Below are 20,860 nucleotides of genomic sequence, written 5' to 3'. Positions count from 1 at the left end.
ACTGAACTGAACTGAACAATAAGTTTGTTTTCAATATCTGTAAATGTTTCTGTTTTGTAATAAGTTCATTTGTATCATTTTTAAATTAGATTCCACAAATGGGTGAAATCATATGTGTCTTTCTGTATGTGACTTACTTCACTTAGTACGATAATCAGTCCATTCACATTGCTCCAAATGGCATTATTACACTTTTTAATGGCTGAGTAATATTACATTGTATGTATGTACTACATCTTCTTTATCCAGTTTTCTGCCAGTGGTCATTAAGGTTGCTTTCATGTTTTGGCTATTGTAAACAGTGCTGAAATGAATATTGGGGATATGCATATATCTTTCCAAAGTGTAGTTTTCTCCAGGTATATGCCCAACTGAAGAATTGCTGGGTCATCTGGTAATTCTATTTTTAATTTTTAAAGGAACTTTCATACCATTCTTCATAGTAGTTGTACCAATTTACTATCCCATCAATAACATAAGAGGAGTTCCTTTTGCTACACAGCCCCTCCAGAATTCATTGTTTGTGGACTTTTTAATGATGATCATTCCAACCAGTATGAAATGATGCCTCATTGTAGTTTTGATCTGATTTTTCTGACAATTAGTAATGTTAAGCATCTTTCTTGTGTGTTTTTGGCCATCTGTATGTTTTTTTTGGGAGAAATGTCTGTTTATATCTTCTGCCCATTTTTTTATTGGGTTGTGTGCTTTCATGATATTAAGCTGCATAAGCTGTTTGTAAATTTTTGAGACTAATCCTTTGTTGATAACATCATTTGCAAATATTTCCATTCTGTGGGTAATTTTTTATTTTGTTTATGGTTTCCTTTACTGTGCAGCAGCTTTTAATTAAATCCCATTTGTTCATTTTTGTTTTCATTTTCATTCTCTAGAAGATAGATCAAAAAAGATATTGATCTGATTTATGTTAAAGAGTATTATGCCTATGTTTTCCTCCGAGAGTTTTATAGTATCTAGCCTTATATTTAGGTATTTGATCTATTTTGAGTTTATTTTTGTGTATGGTGTTAGCAAATGTTCTAATTTTATTCTTTTAAATGTAGCTGTCCAGTTTTCCCTGCATCATTTACTGAAGAGACTCTTCTTTCTCCATTGTGTATTATTGCTTCCTTTGTTGTACATTAATTGACCATAGGTATACAGATTTATCTCTGGGCTTTCTATACTATTTCAGTGATCTATATTTCTGTTTTTGTTCCAGTACCATACTGTCTTGATGACTGTAGCATTGTAGTATAGTCTGAGGTCAGGGAGCCTACCTAATTCCTCCAGCTCCATTCTTCTTTCTGAAGGTTGCTTTGCTGTTCTGTTCTTTTGTATCTCCATACAAATTTTAACTTTTTTGTTGTTGTTGTTCCAGATCTCTGAAAAATGCTATTGGTAATTTGATAGGGGTTGCATTGAACTTGTAGATTGCCTTGTTTAGTATAGTTGTTTTGACAATATTGATTCTTCCAATCCAAGAACATGCAATATCTTTCCATCTGTTTATGTCTTCTTCAATTTCTTCCATCAGCCTTTTGTAGTTTTCAGAACAGAGGTTTTTTGTCAACTTGGATAGGTCTATTCTTAGGTAATTTATTCTTTTTGATGCAATGGTAAATATAATTGTTTCCTTAAATTCCCTTTCTTGTGTTTAGTTGTTACTTTATAGGAATGCAAGATATTTCTGTGTATTAATTTTGTATCCTACAACTTTACTGAATTCACTGATGAGTTCTAGTAGTTTTCTAGTAGCATCTTTTGGATATTCTGCATGTAGTATCATGTCATCTACAAACAGTGACAGTTTTACTTCCTTTCCAATTTGGACTGTGATATTTCTTCTTCTCCTCTGACTTCTGTTGCTAAAACTTCCAAAATTATTTTGAATAAAAGTGGCAAGAGTGAACGAACATCCTTGATGTTCCTGATCTTAAAAGGAATGCTTTCAGCTTTTCAGCATTGAGAATGATGTTAGCTATGGGTTTGTCTTACATAGCCTTTATTATCTTCAGGTAACATTTCTATTACTTTTAATAAATGATATGGTAAGAATTCCCTCCTTCTGTTGAAAATGACCAATATAGGTCAGATTGCTAAGCTATCTTAAATTACATTTTTTTTTTTTTTGCAAAACACTAATATACAAAAGCATTCCATTAAACTCTATTAAAGCTTAAAATATTTCACTGACATTTTTTCTTTGCGACCACCTGATTTATCACAGTTTAGACATAGTTTCAGGTTAATAATTTATTCAGGAATTTATTTAACAAACACTTATAAAGTGCCAGCTGAAACATTTAAAAATAGACTCACCTTCATAATTTCATTGATTTTATGCAAACACATGGTAATAGAGGACTTAAAATATAACTGGATGTTCTTACTCTCTTGGCTAACTAATGAAAAGGAACTGAAGAAATCAATTAGAGAAATAAAGCCATTATTTGGAAAATTAGATGCAAAACAATTACCAAACTTTATATTATGTCTAAAATATGCACATGATTGTAATTCAGTTCCATTGGTTTGGTACTCACAAACTTATTGCTAATTATTATAGACTTAATTAGCATATACAATGTCAACTATCTTAAGTATACACATGTACTAGATTTATAGTTCAGTTCAGCATCTCAGTCGTGTCTGACTCTTTGTGACCCCATGGACTGCAGCATGCCAGGCTTCCCTGTCCATCACCAATTCCCAGAGCTTACTCAAATTCATGTCCATCAAGTCAGTGATGCCATCCAACCATTTCATCCTCTGTTGTCCCCTTCTCCTTCCGCCTTCAATCTTTCTCAGCATCAGAGTCTTTTCCAGTGAATCAGTTCTTCACATCAGATACCCAAAGTATTGGAGTTTCAGCTTCAGCATCAGTCCTTCCAATGAATAGTCAGGACTGATTTTCTTTAGTATAGATTGGTTGGATCTCCTTGCTGTCCAAGGGACTGTCAATAGTCTTCTCCAACACTACAGTTCAAAGGCATCAATTCTTCAGCACTCAGCTTTCTTTATAGTCCAACTCTCACATCCATACATGACTACTGAAAAACCATAGCTTTGACCAGACGGACCTTTGTTGCTAAAGTAATGTCTCTGCTTTTTAATATGGCATCTAGTTTAGTTTTTAATATGCTGTCTAGCTTTTTTTCCAAGAATCAAGGGTCTAGATTTTAAAGTACTAGCATTTAGTACTAGATTTAACTACCAGATTTTAAAACACCTTTAATGAAATTCAACAAGTATGTATTGAACATTTATCATGTGGCCATTAGTATTCAAAAAGACAGTGAAGTAATAATGAATCATGTGTAAATATGTATGTAGACGTGCTTCAACAAGTTCACAATATTTAAGTGGAAAAGGCCAATGAAAGCATCATGATCTTACAAAATGGATGCTATAAGAAGCACAAACTCTTTTGGGGAGCATAGTGAAGGGAGTAATTAATTCTAGAAAAAGTAAGTGGATTTATAGCATGGATGCCTTTACTGCTAGGTCTTAAGTCAATATTACAACCTGTATTCATTGAACATAGGTGACCAAACAAGAGTACCCAGGAAATGGGGTGCCCAGTTGCTCTAGTCATGTCTGACTCTTTGTGAACCCAGGACTGCAGCCCACCAGGCTCGTCTCTCCATGAAATTCTCCAGGCAAGCACAATGAAATGGGTTTCCATGTACTCCTCCAGGGGATCTTCCTGACTGAGAGATGTCTCCCGCGTCTCCTGCATTGAAGGCAGATTCTTTACCACTGTGCCATGAGGGAATCCCTCTGGAAATGGGGAATTATATATAATTCTTGGAAAGAATGAAGGTTATTTCTTGTTTGGGAAATTGCAACCAGTATAGTCAAACTCATGCATAGAATTTAATGTCTTACAAGAAAGAACATGGGGCAATAATTGGGGTTCAATTTTAAAGTACCCTGAAAGCCATATCAAGATATTTTGACTATTTTTTTTTTAACTGAAGTATTTTCAGCACTGGTTGTGATTAAGAATTACTTGCAGAGCTGCCCTATTTGTCCCCACCCAAGATCAAATGAAAAGGAATCTTTGTTGGAAGACCCATAACATATTTTTAACTCCTGAAACTTATTTTGATGCCTGGGTTGAGAAGATCTCCTGGAGAAGGGAATAGCTACCCACTCCAGTATTCTTGCCTGGGAAATCCCATGAACAGAGGAGCCTGGTGGGCTATAGACCATGGGGTCACAAAGAGTTGGACATGATTGAGGAAGTAACACACACATGTGCAATTAGAGATCAATATATGATGTTGAATATGTAAATGAACTTACCTTGTCTATTTTTTCAATATTTTATATTGCTTTTCCTGTAATCAGTGGTTACCAAACCTGCCTATAACTCAATAAAAACAGCAGATTTTATTGGAAGTACAGTCATCAGAAGCTACTGTGGAGTTTGAGGTCCATGGATCTATCTGTATTGGTGAAAAGCTTCCCAGGCTTCTGGAAAGTGCCTGAAGTGGTCTCAGCATGAATTTGCAGGGTGGCTTTGGATAGAACTTTAATGCTCAGATTTGCCAAATAATCTCAGTTTTGTACTTCACTCTATGATTTGTAAAACTGACCTGAGAATTAGCTGGGAAATACAATTTATTCAATTTCATTTTAAAAACTCTGCCACCACTGAATGCCAGGCCCTTAAGGTTAATAGGTGGGCAGGTTTGGGTAAAAAGATGTTTTCAAGGACTTTCCACATTAAGCACAGAAAATAGACCCACAACTGACTATAATACCAGCCAGAGTTAAGTAGTTAAATGGAACAGCTAGTTGCATACTATGAAAAGGAAAAACAAGGTTGTACTTAATTCTATCTGGTGGAAGTAGACTGGGGCTGGGGGAGACATGGGAATAAGGGAAGCTTCACATGGAGGCTGTAGCTTAGTAGCAGGATTTTATAAGGTAAGATGAATTTCAAAGGCAGATGGGAATGATATTTCAGTATTAAAAAAGCAGCATATACTTAGATACAGAAAAAGTTTTGTTTTAATATTAATAATTTTGCTTAACATTCTCAAGGGTAATGTTTTTCACTATTCTTGTCACATTGAAAGACAGGTGTCTACTCTTTTGTATGCGTGCAATTTGCAGGATAAGAAATGCACATTTCAAAAAACCGAAGAACTAATCTGACAAGAATAACCCTGAGCATTTGACTCTGAGTCTTTTTCCCGTCACAATTTGCCTAGTTCACAGAACCCTCACAGTCCCTTAATGCCTTCCCTACATTCTCTTTCTTGGTTTTCATTTTCTTCCTTTGAAGATCATAGCAATCTGCATAATAGGCTACCTGTCTCAAGAAGAGGGAGAGTGATAGCAAAGCGGACTGTCTCAACTCCCATTGAAACTGAGAGTCCTAATAAAAGTAAAATGAAGAGAAATAAGAAATCAGATTTGAAGAAAAGTGCATAGTACGGTTAAAACCCAGTAGAGAAAAGTTTCATCATCAGGACGACATTTGAAAATAGTTGCACTTGTGATTTGTACTCAATGTTTCTTTTGATCACAAAGTTTCAGGGTCAATTTGTTTTTTCTTTTATCAGAATGTTGCTTCTCCCTTAGGGCTAGTGAGCAGACCAGTACATAACAAAAGAGATGTTAAAATATGCCAAGGTCTTGTGATAAAATGTATCAATTAATTTGTCTATGGAATACTAATTATTTCAGAATTTTTCTGTTAACATGAAAATTACTGATTTGTCCCTAAAGTTTTAGTTTTTGAAACATTGGAAAGCTGTAACTTTACAAGATACAAACTGGGAGACCTGGGCTTCTTAACACTACATGTACAGTTTAAATTTAAATAAATTATAAAGTATGGTAAATGCTTAATCAAAAATGCAAAGCATTTCTCAAAAGTGCACTCATAAAGTATATCAGGCAGAATAAATGTACAAGGAAGATTTTACTAGGAAAATCAAGCAACTAGCCCAGTTAATAAATAGACTGTTGTTTCTAGCAATGAAATAATATGACAGAATACAAAGGCTATAAATTTTGGCATCTAATACATTTAGGTAAAGATCCCACTTATACTGCTTTATAACTCTCCAATCTTGGACAAATTACTCAATTGCTCTAAGTCTCAGTTAACTTACCCATAAAAGGGGGAAAATCTAGCTAAGCCTCAGGCTTGCTCCAAGGAATCAGAATAATATAAAATAATGTATACCAACCACAAGGTAGGGCAAGCATTTGAGTATTGAGAAACAGTAATAAAAGGAACACAGAAACCCATTGCTCTAACCTTTGTAGTGACAAATATCCAAAGAGTTATTCTGGAATTGAGAGTGCTGAATTTTTCCTTTCAATTCACCCTCTTGAACATTAGACCTTGTAATTTCAAGTTGTTTCCAGTTTGTCAGATGACGCAATGTTTGGGATTCTGCTGGTGCCTGGTCCGCCTATGTGACAGGATGAACCATTTGCCTAGCATCACTTGCTGTAGGATTACACAAAGATTAATTGTGAACTTGTGGTCTTAAAACAGAAAGGGAAATTCTGTTTCAAAGAAGAAAGGTGCTGTCTAAATATGAAGCTTGTACACAGTTCAGTGACAAGCTTCTCATGTCCTGAAGCCTCTAATGGAAGCGGGGCTCTTCCCTCTGGGATTTCTCCACAGCAGCACCCAGTCCCAATCAGTTCCAGTCATCCCTGCCAAACACTCTGTTCATGAGCCAGTCAAAAGGAGTTCATAAATTACTATTCTGAGCTCCTGGTCTGCAAAAGCAGATAATGTCAATGACACTAAGATCTGGTTAACATTACAATTTACTAACTTTGCTGGAGGTTGAAAGATTTTGCCTGAAAATGCATGCAGTGTGAAAGGACTAAGGCCGAAAGAAAGGATAAATTGTCAACAGAGGCTGGGAGCAAGAGATGGACACATATTGAAGATGTTAATGCTGTATACACACATGCATAGTTACAGCAATACATCTATTATCTCATTAACATATAGTGTTCGGAAACACGTATAATCTCTCACATGTGTAATTCATTGTTGTTGTTGTTGTTGTTTAGTTAGTAAGTCATGTCTGATTGTTTGCAACCCCATGGACAGTAGTTCACCAGGCTCCTTTATCCGTGGGTTTTCCCAGGCAAGAATACAGAAGTGGGTTGCTGTTTCCTGTTCCAGGGGATCTTCCCAACCCAGAGATTGAACCCACATCTCCTGTTTGGCAGGCAAATTCTTTACCACTGAGCCACTAGGGGAATCCTACATGTATAATATATTGCACATATAACTAAAAGAGAATTCTGTATCCTGACCCTAGCTGACCAGTATTGACTGCATATAGCAACACATACAGTTGCTATTTACAGGAATGACACACAAATATATTAACTGTATATAAACATAAAAACCCTTTATAAAAATCTATAGTAACCTTTTACACAGCATATATTTAATCCCTATATAAAAATGCATAACAGAGATACCATAAAAGAAAATATGACAAGATATTTTGAGATAATTAACATTGGTTTTTATCACCATTGTGAAACATTGCAGTTTATGAGATGGTTGTCTGATGCTACTTTTTAAATATGTCTCACTCTCTTTATGTGAGATCTCTGCTTTTATTATCTCCACAGTTTTTATTCAAAGGAAACAGCCTTACCTCATGTTACTGATCCATAGTCACACTGAGCTGTGTGCTGTGCTTTAGTCACTCAGTCGTGTTTGGCTCTTTGTGACCCCATGGACTGTAGCCCACCAGGCTCCTCTGTCCATGGGAGTGGGTTGCCAGGCCTTCCTTCAGGGATCTTCCCAGCCCAGGGATCAAACCCAGGTCTCCTGCATTGCTAGTGGATTCTTTACAGTCTGAGCCACCAGGGAAGCCCATGTCCTTTCTCAAATTGCTCTTCAACATCCATCACTTGGAGCTTCTTAGGCCTCCCCTCTGTAGTGATGACTCAACATGGTTTGAGGTCTTACTGAGACAGCAAAATACCCTGAGCAGGGAACACATCTAAGAAAAATTTTAAAAAATAGAGTGTCTTTTAAGGGATGTGTAAGATAATCTGCCCAACATTTACTGGAAAATACCATTATGTAAGAATTTAGAATGCAGGTACTGTGAAGAAGTGGTCCTAGGTAATAACCCTGCCTCTGTTGGTTACTGACTACCTGAACTTAGGAAAATTATTAACTACTCTAAATTGGTTTCATCATTAGGAAAGGAGAATATAATATCTGCCCTCTAGGATGGATTTGAGGACTATGTGATAGGACTATGTGATCACTTTACACAATACTTAAAGTTCTCAGTAAACATGAGCTATTATTATTGCTTTTTTAGAAAAAATAACTATTATCTGCAAAACCAGATGATAACTCTAGCGCAGTTCTAAAAATGGATGTACCTCTTGCATAGGTAGGTTTAATGACTTTCAAGAAATATTATGTCAGAATGAAGGATGCTGATTTTAACACAGTCTGTGCACAGATAAACCTTTACTACCTGTAATTCTCTCCTGTGATTCATGGCACGATGTATGATATAATATGATAGACAACCACAGATGTTCTATTTCAAGCAATTAAAGGCATGAACCCCATACTAAGTGGATTCCTCCAAGATATGCTGACACAAAATAAGAAAAATAATCCACAGCCTCCTTTTTTCCCCAGAGCAAAATGTCAATCTCTTCTCGATTTCTCAGACATCAGCAAAACACCTGCTTTGTTAAGAGTTTCCACTGCTTGTCAGCAGAAGTAGGAAGACACAGTGCTTACTTTATCCTTCATGCAATCCTTAAGCACTCACAAATAGGACACCTTAAAACACACACATGCACACAAAATAATGTATATTTTAGAATGTAAGTTTAGAATTTTTCCTGGCTTCTCTGTGCAGTTCCTTGAATGTAGTATACAAAGGACGAAGCAACTTAAATAAAAATTTTTCTTCCAGTGTGTGTGTGTGTGTGTGTGTGTGTGTGTGTGTGTGTGTGTATAAAATCTGGTATTCTACCTACATCTTGACAAATTGTCAAATACTTCTTTGGACTCTTCCTTCATCTGATTCTCTCCTCTCCATTTCTCATTACCCATAGAAGGTTGTTTATGTCAAATGAGTGAATGAGAACTTTAATTTATCACAGCAAAATAAACACTGTTAGGCTTGAAAGACACCTAACTTGCCCTGGGTGGTGGGAAAGTACAGTCTAAAAAACAGCACTGTCTGTCTGTAATTATTTAATTTTGGATTCTAGACAAACGGACTACAAACTTTTTGAAGTCTAATTTTGTACGTACACAATAAGGAGATCTTTGTCTACTCAAAGTCCTTGCTCACTTGATAAAATTTTGCTTCCTACACTCTTGTATATTCCTTAATACCCTGAAATAGCACCATAACTACCAGCATATGGAATTATTTTTCCACCTATTTGGCTAATGTGGAGTTATTGGTATTTTGTTTATTTTCATAAAGCTCACTTAAATCACTTGACCCTAACCATGGAACAGAGACATAAAAATTCCACCTTCTGGCACAACTAGATGTGATTTTGTTGAATTCATTTTGGTTTCTTTTTATGCAGCCAATCCGCATTCAGTCGTTGTTTCTAAAGGTCAATTCATGCTGTTTAAAGGGCTGGATGAAGGGGAAATCCTGAGTGGTCCAGTCTTTGTGTTGGCAGGGCTATTGGGAAAAGCCCCAATTCAGCACTGGCTGAATCTATATTATGCTTGGATAGCACCATTAATCCTTTGCAACTAGGAACCGTCAATTAATTCCTCTTAAAAATACTAATTAATCTCAAATTATTCATAGAAGAGTGAGTGAGTGAGTGAAAGTCACTCAGTTGTGTCCGACTCTTTGCGACTCCATGAACTATAACCCACCTCTGTCCATGGGATTCTCCAGGCAAGAACACTGGAGTGGGTTGAATTCTCTTCTCCAGGTAGAAGAGTGATGATTTTGTTAAATGGCAACATGCTACACACTGGGGGAGGGATACATGAAAGAATATGTTTCCTGGGTATTACACAGGTCTTTCTGTGTATATGTCAAACTAACTCCTATATTACTATTCACTGCAGCAAAAGTAGGAGGTAATGGGGATGAGTATGTGTCTGTGTGTGCATATATGTGTCCTGCTGCTGTATAACATTTGATCATTTCCATTGTATCAAAAAGCATGCCATATCTGCCTTTAATTCCTAAGGAGAGAACAAACTTCAGGAGAACTAGAAAGGACCACTTTGACTCATTTTTATTATTAGGCAAAGAGACAAGGAAATGGTACCCTGATATCACTGATTCACTACTAAGATTCAGCTATAACAAGATTTGCTGTTACCACACATTAGAACAGAAATGCAAAATTCACTTTGGTTGCACTCACTCTCACTTTGCCTTCTGCATTTTCATGATCTTCAGTGGTCAACTTAATGGTTTAGTACCAAGTATTTATTTTTATCTTATATAAAAATTATGACCCCTTGCTTGTGGGATTGGAATTCAAGATGTTTTTATTTATCCTATTATATTCCTTTTTATTAGCAAATGTTCTATAGTGACAATATCTTCTTTAGAGAATGAAATGGATTAGAGATAACATCTCACTTTATCAACCACAAAATATATTCTTGCCTGAACTGTCCAGGCAAGAATACTGGAGTGGGTTGCAATTCTCTTCTCCAGATAGAAGAGCGATGATTTTGTTAAATGGCAACATGCTACACACTGGGGGAGGGATACATGAAAGAACAGGTTTCCTGGGTATTACACGGGTCTTTCTATTTTTAAGCTAGGTACTACTTTGTAATTTTAAATTGTTTAGAGAAGGCATCTTAACTTTTCACTCTTTATTTGAATGACTGCAGAAAGATGCCTTAAAATCACATACTCTATATGGAAAAGGATGTTACAAGGAAAACATAAGCATATTTTTTGGACAGGGAGTGTTAATATAAACCAGAAAAAAAAAGTCTTATGATTATAAAAATGTAATTTTTGTTTTGGGGAAGAAAGTTTTTGCCTAAGTTCATATGTTTGCAGGAATTCTGGTTAAAGATTTCAAACTGAATATATGTTTTAATTTTTCACTCCTCCAGTTAACTGTAATATTACTAAAGCTGTATAAAAGTGAATAATTATAAGCAACCCTAAAAATAAAAATAGCTTTTATTTGCACATCAAAGAAGTTGATTCTTTAAAGCAGTCTGTAATTCGATAGGACTATACTGACAGAAATTGAAGCAGAAGGTGGCAAAGTCTGGAATATGACCAAAAAAAGCAAGAACTCATCTTCCTAGTGGGCTGAAGGAGTTCAAACCTAGAATCAGTAGCTACAGAAAGAAATTGAATGTTGATCAAGTCAGGGTAATTGGTGATTATCTATAGAATAGCTTGATCAAGAGGCATTTTTCTCCTACAGTAATCCCCAACATTGCATGACTGCAGCCATGAAATTAAAAGACGCTTACTCCTTGGGAGAAAAGCCATGACCAACCTAGACAGCATGTTAAAAAGCAGAGACATTACTTTGCCAACAAAGGTCTGTCTAGTCAAGACTATGGTTTTTCCAGTATGGTTTTTCATGCATGGATGTGAGAGTTGGACTATCAAGAAAACTGAGTGCCAAAGAATTGATTCTTTTGAACTGTGGTGTTGGAGAAGACTCTTGAGAGTCCCTTGGACTGCAAGGAGATCCAGCCAGTCCATCCTAAAGGAAATAAGTCCTGACTATTCATTGGAAGGACTGATGCTGAAGCTGAAACTCCAATACTTTGACCACCTGATGCGAAGAACTGACTCATTTGAAAAGATCCTGATGCTGGGAAAGATTGAAGGTGGGAGGAGAAGGGGAAAACAGAGAATGAGATGGTTGGATGGCATCACTGACTCAATGGACATGAGTTTGAGTAAGCTCTGGGAGTTGGTGATGGACAGGGAAGCCTTGCATGCTGTGGTTCATGGGGTTGCAAAGAGTCAGACACTACTGAGTGACTGAACTGAACTAGAGAAGAAGATGTGTTCAGCAGATGTATTCAGCCTTTGTTCCCAAGATAAACCCATAAAAGTGCTTTCTGTAAAAATGCTATACTGTTTGCCTGGGAGAAATGGCTGTGAATCTTCATGCCTAAAAGAGAAGCAAAGAAGATCAGAGTAACTCGAGATTTAACACAGGGTGGCGGCAATGGAGGATTAAAAGGTAAGGCAGTGCCTCCAACTGCTCTGCTCCAGATTAGTCCTTTTATTTTCCTATTTGAAGAGTCCCCAGCTTATCTGACTACTTTTGACATTCCATGTCCCCTATAATATGTGTCAGTACTTAATCCTTAATTCTTCACACAAATTTAATGAATCTATTTCATTCTTGCAACAGCCATATGTTCTTTGTTCTTAGTTGCTCAGTCGTGTCCAACTCTTTGCAACTCCATGGACTGGAGCCCACCAGGCTCCTGTGTCCATAGGGATTCTCCAGGCAAGAATACTGGAGTGGGTTGCCAGGTCCTTCTCCAGGGCATCTTCCCAACCCAGGGGTTGAATCCACATCTCCCACATTGCAGGCAGGCTCTTTGCCATCTGAGCCACCAGGAAGTAGCATTATTATCTCATCTAAAAGACAAGGAAACTGGAACACAGAAATTTTAAGTAAGTTGCTTAAGCTCACTGAAGTTAGAGCTGAGATGTGAATACAGAGTCTAGTTCCAGGGTTGCATGCCCTTAATCACCTCCCTAGGTCACTGGGACACAAAGCTGCCGTTTGATGTGTCAGACAAACTCTACAGACCTACACAGAGGAAGGGACTCCAGAGAAATGGACCAACAAACCTATGAAGGAAACCCGTGTCATCTCTCTCTGTTTATCAACTGAATCCCTTCTTCATAAATATGAGTAGACTATAAAGACTCATCAAATATTCAAGAAAACCGAAATCAGCCAGAGAAAAATCAAGATGAACAAATGGAACAATTAACTAAAAAAAAAAAGTCAGATATCCTAAAGAACAAAAGAAAACTTTAAAAATATAATGATTATACTTAGAGAAATAAAAAAGTATTTCATCAATAAAAAGTAGATGCTGCACTGGAAAAAAGTAACTATATAAAAGTAAAATTTCTTGGAAATTACAAGTGTGATTCCTAATATTTTAAAAGGTACATAGAATGGCTAAGCAATGGAACAGAGAGAGTTTAAGTCAAATTGCTCATCTGAACTCTCTCAGAATATGGAGAAAATGAAAGAAATTAAGGACTACAAAGGATCAAGGCAGACAGTCCAACATCCATTAAATAAAAATTCTAGAATGAGAGAACATAAAAAATTTAGGATAAAGATGATAATACTGCAGAAGAATATAACTTCAATCATCTCAAGAAATTATTTTAATATATAAAGAATCAACAGACTATCAAATAGAATGAAATAAAAAGATTTAAACCTAAAAGCATTTCAGCAAATTTCTGAATCAGAAGAGAAATTATGTAAGCTTCCACAATGGAAAAATAAACAAGTTGCTTCCAAAGGAATAAGAACTCAGATTGGCATCACATTGGCTATCACCAACACCGTGATTGATGATAATGAAGCCATGCCTTCAAAATTCTAATATAAATAATCTTTAACTTGTAATCAGGATCCACCCAATTGTCAATCAAAACCAAGTATTCAAGACAGACTCAGATATTTTATATCTCATAAACTGCTGCCGCTACTACTGCTAAGTCACTTCAGTTGTGTCCGACTCTGTGAGACCCCATAGACAGCAGCCCACCAGGCTCCCCAGTCCCTGGGATTCTCCAGGCAAGAATACTGGAGTGGGTTGCCATTTCCTTCTCCAATGCATGAAAGTGAAAAGTGAAGGTGAAGTCGCTCAGTCTTGTCCAACTCTTAGCAACCCCATGGACTGTGGCCTACCAGGCTCCTCTGTCCATGGGATTTTCCAGGCAAGGGTACTGGAGTGGGGTGCCATTGCCTTCTCCAATCTCATAAACACTTCCTTCAAAAAGTTTTCTTGAGAATATATTCAAACAGGAACATACATCTAACATATAAAAGGGCTTCCCTGGTGGCCCAGAGGTTAAAGTGTTTGCCTGCAATGTGGGAGACCTGGGTTCGATCCCTGGGTTGGGAAGATCCATATACATACACATCTTTTCAAAATTTTTTTGAAAATATTTGTAAGATATAGTCTGAATATATAAGTGCCTATCTTCAGATGGCTAATGCTGTCTCCTAATCAAGATATATATGCTTTCTAATCGTGCAATCCTATATCATCACAGCCAGTATTTCTTTACTGGATAAAACTGATTCTAAGGTTAATAAATACATATGGTGAAATAATTTATAATCTGTACTGGGTAAATAAAGTTAATATATGGGGTGGTATATTTAGCTTCATGGTTTTATTATTTTCTCATTGTTTATTATGGCTTAAAATGCACAGTTTCTCATGAAAGATGCTGACCTGTTTCCCATCCAGAGTTTACACTGGTTGCTATTCGGAAGAGTCTTGTAATCTCTCAGTGGAACACGTTTAGAGAGTAATGATTTTAACATGCTAAAACACCAAAACACAGACATTTGGTCAGATCATGACCCAAACATAAAAGCTGTGGAGCTGGAGGAGGCCAAAAGCATCTGATCACTGTATCTTCCACCTCATTCAATCTACACCAGGAGGTGACCTGGATAAAGGTTGAATATAATCTAATAAATGTATTGGCTTTATGTTTTCTAAGGATATTCCTGTTAATATTTTACGTTGTCAGTGCTTCAATTTCCAGTTCTAGTATTTGCTATATATTTAAAAAATAAAGATTAAATATCACAACGCAAACCTGAGGTACAGTTAATATGCACTTTAATGGTTTTCTCTGCTCAGAAGGCTTTTCCAACTCACTGCTCTCTGCCTGATTTGCTCCTGTTTGTTCCTCAGGATTGAATGCAGGGCCCACTTCTGGAAGTCCCTAGCTAGTCACTGTTTGGCCCCCTTCTCTAGACTGGGTTGCATGCCCATCTGTGTTCCTGCAGCACCGTGTGCTTCCCTCTACCAAAACCGCTTCATTTCTGTATCGCGTTGTCTAAGGGTACCTCTGCAGCCCCGCAGGCCGCCCCCCACCTGCTTTTCTGCCCTGCCCCTTCCCACTCCCTGAGCTCACCTGAGGCATGGCATGCACAGCCGTTACCCACAGGACTGCAGACACCGTGTAGGCCCTCAGTGCTATGTGGAAACCCAACATTTTTGCTGCTCCCTAACTCTCCTGAACATATTTCACACTTTAATTCTCTTTTCAAGCTACCAACATCCCTTCCATCATCTCACCTTCAGCCGATGTCTTTGTTTCTCGTTTTACTTAGGAAATGTTGTTGTTGTTTAGTCACTAAGTCATACCCAGCTCCTTGCGATCCCATGGACGGTAACCTGCCAGGCTCCCCTGTCCATGGGATGTCCCAGGCAAGAGTACTGGTGTGGGTTGTCATTTCCTTCTCCAGGGGATCTTCCCAACTCAGGGACTGAACCTGCATCTCCTGGTTTGGCAGGTGGATTCTTTACCACTGAGCCACCAGGGAAGCCCACTTAGGAAATGGAAGCAATCAATAGAGAGTTTTCTCATGAGCCCACTACCAAAACTATACACAGCTCTACATCTCTGTATTACTTATTGTTTTGCCTTCAGTAAGGCATATCCAATATATGCCAATGATACTGCTTATGCGCTGGTTCCTGCATCTGCTCCCATGCCAAAGAACTTGATAATTTCTCTCTCTCTCTTGATTCATCAGAACTAAATAATTCCCATCCATATATAAATGTGCTCTGATATATATCATCTTATAGTCATTTTAAGTTCCTCATTTACCACATCCATATCCAACTGCAAAGCAAATTTAATTCAAAATATATAGGACTCTCTCCACCATTGTCTGGCAATCTACCATCTTTCTTTCATTAAATCTTTGTATTATTAACTAAGGAAGAACTGGGTAAAAATCTGAGAGAATCTTGTCAAGAAATTTGATATCTCAGGACAAACTGAACTATCAGTTCTATTAATTCTGTACTTTGAAGATCCCAAGTTATATAAATGATACCCTTCAGCAGTTTTCATTTCTATCAGATCACATATGAAAAAGCAGCTGTCAGACTCTAAAATCAATAAGGAATAAGTAGGAACAATGTGAAAATTAAGGAAGCAGTGATAGTTCAGGAAACCCCTTGTTTAAAGTGGTTTAAACAACAGGAACTTTAATACCAAAGAATAAATGTTTACAAATGCTTTGGAAGGGTTAGCAGAGAAACCTCAATGCTAAAGATTCTTGGAAGCACACCAAGAACACCATAGACTTATGGGCCAACAAAGTTACTACCTCTGACATATTCAGAAACACAAAGACTCAGGAAGTTACCGCCAGGAATACTGAGTTCAAGAACACCCCATGGTGGACAGGATCTAAACAGTACTGTGCTGGCAAGGTGTAACAGCCAGCTGGCATCAGCCCCACACAGGCTCAAGTGTCTGTCGATTACACCCCGGTGATTACAGGCACCAAGGTGAGGCCATTAAATGTGCAGCTGAGAAGAGATGAGCAGAGAGAAACACACCATTACCTAGGATTCCTACCACACGGATACAATAGATGTAAAGAAATTCAAAAGCATTGACAATAGTAAGATACAATAAGTAGGAAGTGATAAGTTTTGCATCTTTATTACCTTTTTAATACTGTTGTTGCTCAGTTGCTCAGTCGTGTCTGACTTTTGTGACCCCATGGACTGCAGCACACCAAGTTTCCCTGTCCTTCACCATCTCCCAGAGTTTGCTCAAACTCACGTCCATTGAGTCGGTAATGCCATCCAACCATCTCATCCTCTGTCGCCCCTGTCTCCTCCTGCCATCAGCCTTTCCCAGCATCAGGGTCTTTTCCAGTGAGTCAGCTCTTCCCATCAGGTGGCCAAAGTATTGGAGCTTCAGCATCAGCCCTTCCAATAAATATTCAGGGTTGATTTCGTTTAGGATTGACTGGTTGGATCTCCTTGCAGTCCAAGGGATTCAAGAGTCTTCTCCAACAGCACAGTTCAAAAGCATCAATTCTTTGGTGCTCAGCCTTCTTTATGGTCCAGCTCTCACATCCATACATGACTACTGGAAAAGCCATAGCTTTGATTAATCTGAAGTGATTTTGAAGCCTAAAAAAATCAATTTAAATATATTTACTTATAAATTACATAATTCAAATGGCTGTGCTTGAAAACTAGTTTGCAATATCCTAAAAGTTTGACAACTGGCTCTCATAAACCTATACAAATCAACTCCGACACGCCACCATATACAGGGATCAAGAAGCATGGAACAATGTGGTTGCCCCCACCACTCTGCCACGGCTGAATATGTCTAAATAGAAGTCACCTCTGAAAGCCTGCTTTGCGTTGCACGCGATGTTTAAATAAAATGGTCTGCTTGAGACAGTTGTCATGAGTTCCCGTTTCGCTCCCACAACTAACAAAGAGGCATTGCTTTTAGGTTTTCTTTTCTAAGCCAATTGTGGTTATTAGATTACACAGCACTTCACCAGTTCCTCAAATGCTCTCATTGGTAGTACCAGTATATTGTGAACAGATGACAATGATGAGAAAGGAAAAATATATGAAGAAACTGACAAGTTTATAGTCAGAATCAACATTGTGCCAAATACTTAGTGCATGAATAGTTGAATAATGGAAATTAAGAGGTACAGTTTTTGAAACATTACTGAGCAAAATAACAACATTCTCTTTCATCTCAACTCATTCTCCCACACACGTGATAGCTTACAGATCAGGTAATACCACTGATGTCATTAGCAAAAAAAAAAAAGGTTGACATAGTATCTATCGTCCAGAAGTTCTGTGGATATTTTTAATGCCCCCGGAGAAGGCAATGGCACCCCACTCCAGTACTCTTGCCTGGAAAATCCCATGGACGGAGGAGCCTGGTAGGCCACAGTCCATGGGGTTGCTAAGAGTCGGACACGACTGAGCGACTTCACTTTCACTTTTCACTTTCATGCACTGGAGAAGGAAAAGGCAACCCACTCCAGTGTTCTTGCCTGGAGAATCCCAGGGACAGGGGAGCCTGGTGGGCTGCCGTCCATGGGGTCGCACAGAGTTGGACACAACTGAAGTGACTTAACAGCAGCAATAGTGCCTTTTTGGTCTGGTAACTAGCTAAACAGTACTACCACTATACAAAAAATGTTGTTTCCCAAAAAGAAATCTTATACTGGTAAACTGCAAGGAATAAAAAAACCAAGGTCTAGAAAAATAAAAGTGTTCAAAGAAAAGCATTTATGACACAAGTGGCTATATAATGCTTCCTCCTTGAAAAGGTACATATTTTTAGAAACATGATCCATCCAAAAGGTCATTAAATCCAGTAGATAAAACACAAACAGAAGTCTCAGTTTTATTTGTCTGAAAGTGTTAAAATAGGTTGTAACCTATTCACCAGCTACAAAATATAAACAAAGATATAGTGGATGACAATCTCAGATGGGACTGCTACCATCTCATTAAAATATCGGGTGTCCAATTCCAAAAACCATTTCTTCAAGAAGTTTTAGTAAAGATACAGGTATCATTTGTGATAATAAAATAGTTTCAGTTACTAGGTCAGCAGCAGGATTATCTCTGCAAAATATTCCTTTGAGAGCAAAATTAAAGATTTTAGACTCTTTGCAAATACAGCATGTATCATTTAAACATCATCAGAAGTTCATTCCAGTGATGAGGCAGGGTTTGATGAGAGAAAGTGTGTTTACTGGAAACCAATCTTCACATGCACAAAATAAAATTCTAATTAGCACTGTCATTTTAAACTTGCACATATGCAATAGTTTCAACTTTTTACTTTCCTCTTTAATTTGCATTTCATTCATTTCAATGGATTTAATTTCTCACTTCTTTGTTCATCCCAAGGAAACTATAAGGCATGTTCCATCACCATTATCTAAGAGCATCCCCATAATTTGTAAGCCCACAAGGTTGACTCCAGTGAAAGACAATGTGTGGGGGCTGGGGGGAGGGAGGTAGGGACAATGATTTGAGGTGACTTTTCAATAAGACAGTAAAACTTCTGTCTGTCTACTTGTATGGGTTTTGACACTTTATTCAATTAAAATTTTAAAAGATTTTCACTACCTAAAATCACACCATGATGAACAAAAAAATAAAATATAAAACTTGCTAACAACTGCAATTACTGTTCACCTATCCTTTTTTTGTAGTGGCAAATATTTCAAACACTTAAAAATTCTGAGTAAAATATAAAACAGCCCTATATCCACCAAACACAATTTGATAAAACATTAAAATTAGAGCAGAGTACATTTATTCTTTCAGTAAACTATCTATCAAAATGCCACTTTTTGTTAGTTTAAACTGCTTCTCAAACTTTTGAAAACATGAACCCTGAATAATTTGCCTCTTCTTTTATACAGAAAGGCACAATTTTGGGTAGGTGCATGGGGCAAAAATGAGTTAAAAAAAAAAAAATCCTGCCTGATTGAGTTTACAACCTAACAGGAGAGCCAAAATATCATTGCAAAAAATGAACATCTATAAAAACATAGCACAATTTGACATTGTAAAACAGAAGCACTATTAAATCAGGGAGAATGTAGAGCAAGAAGCATCCACATTCAATTTGAAAATGAGAAAAGCACTGAAAGAAGATAGGGCTTTTGATGTGGCCCTTCAAGAATTAGTAGGAATTGGAGAAACGGAAGAGTATGAGCGAAGAATCCTGATTAAGTCACATAAACTGACCATGTAGTCTTAAGGAAAAAATAAATATATTGCAAAGTTATTGAGTTTAGAGAATCAATAAAAAGTTGAAAGATCCAGTTCAGAAAATAGAAAAGAAAAAAAGACAGGTTCAGAAAATGGTCAGGAAACTTTCTAGGCAGAAAGAAAAGATCTAGCCAGAAACCCCCATTAACCTTTCCAAGAGGCACTTGTGGTAAAGAATCCACCTGCCAATGCTGGAGATGCTGGAGATGCAAGAGATGCAGGTTTGATCCCTGGGTAGGGAGGATCCCTGGAGGAGGAAATAGCAACCCACTCCAGTAGTCTTGCCTGGAAAATTCCATGGACAGAGGAGCCTGGTGGGCTACAGTCCATGGGGTCACAGAGAGTTGGACACAACAGAGTGACTGAGTACTAGCCATTGACCCACTGCCATATTAGCAACAATGACAACAGTGTAAGTTGTAAGCCTTGTTCTCCAGAACCAACAGTCCAGGCAGGAATAAGCTAGGGACATCCATCCTGCTAGTCTAGGTTATGGGCTCACAGCCTGGGCCCCAGGCCTGGGGACTGGGGATGGGGGGACTCCAGTTTATGACATCATCAGTAACGTCATCAGTGAGAGGGTAAGCACACTAGGAGTGATGATACCAGACTGCAGTGATTTATTTGTACTCTGGCATACTTACTATTTAAGTGTATTAAAGTGCTGACTTTCTTTTAGCTTAAACTGACTTTTCAACATTTTTGAAAATATAAACTTTGACTCATTCACATTTTACATCACAACCAGAGTTATATATTTGACATTGATATTTGGAAGCAAAAAATACTTATTTGAAAGGCATCCTTCTTTGCCTACATAATTCTCAGAAGAGGCAGAAAATCACAATCGACAATGTTCTGTTTCCTTAGAAGGACAACCCTCAATCCAAGTTCAAATATTTTTGAACAAGTAGAATATAAAAATACCAGTACTAAAAATTATACATGTAAACTGAAGGACATAGCATGAACTGGAAACATTCTCTGTAATGTGAAACTATAGGTCACTATCAATTAAGAAAATGG

This window comes from Bison bison, unplaced genomic scaffold (genome assembly GCF_000754665.1).
Source record: "Bison bison bison isolate TAMUID 2011002044 unplaced genomic scaffold, Bison_UMD1.0 scf7180017864356, whole genome shotgun sequence".
Taxonomy (NCBI): Eukaryota; Metazoa; Chordata; class Mammalia; order Artiodactyla; family Bovidae; genus Bison; species Bison bison.
The sequence above is the reverse complement of the archived record's forward strand: the minus strand, read 5'-3'. Positions refer to the sequence as shown.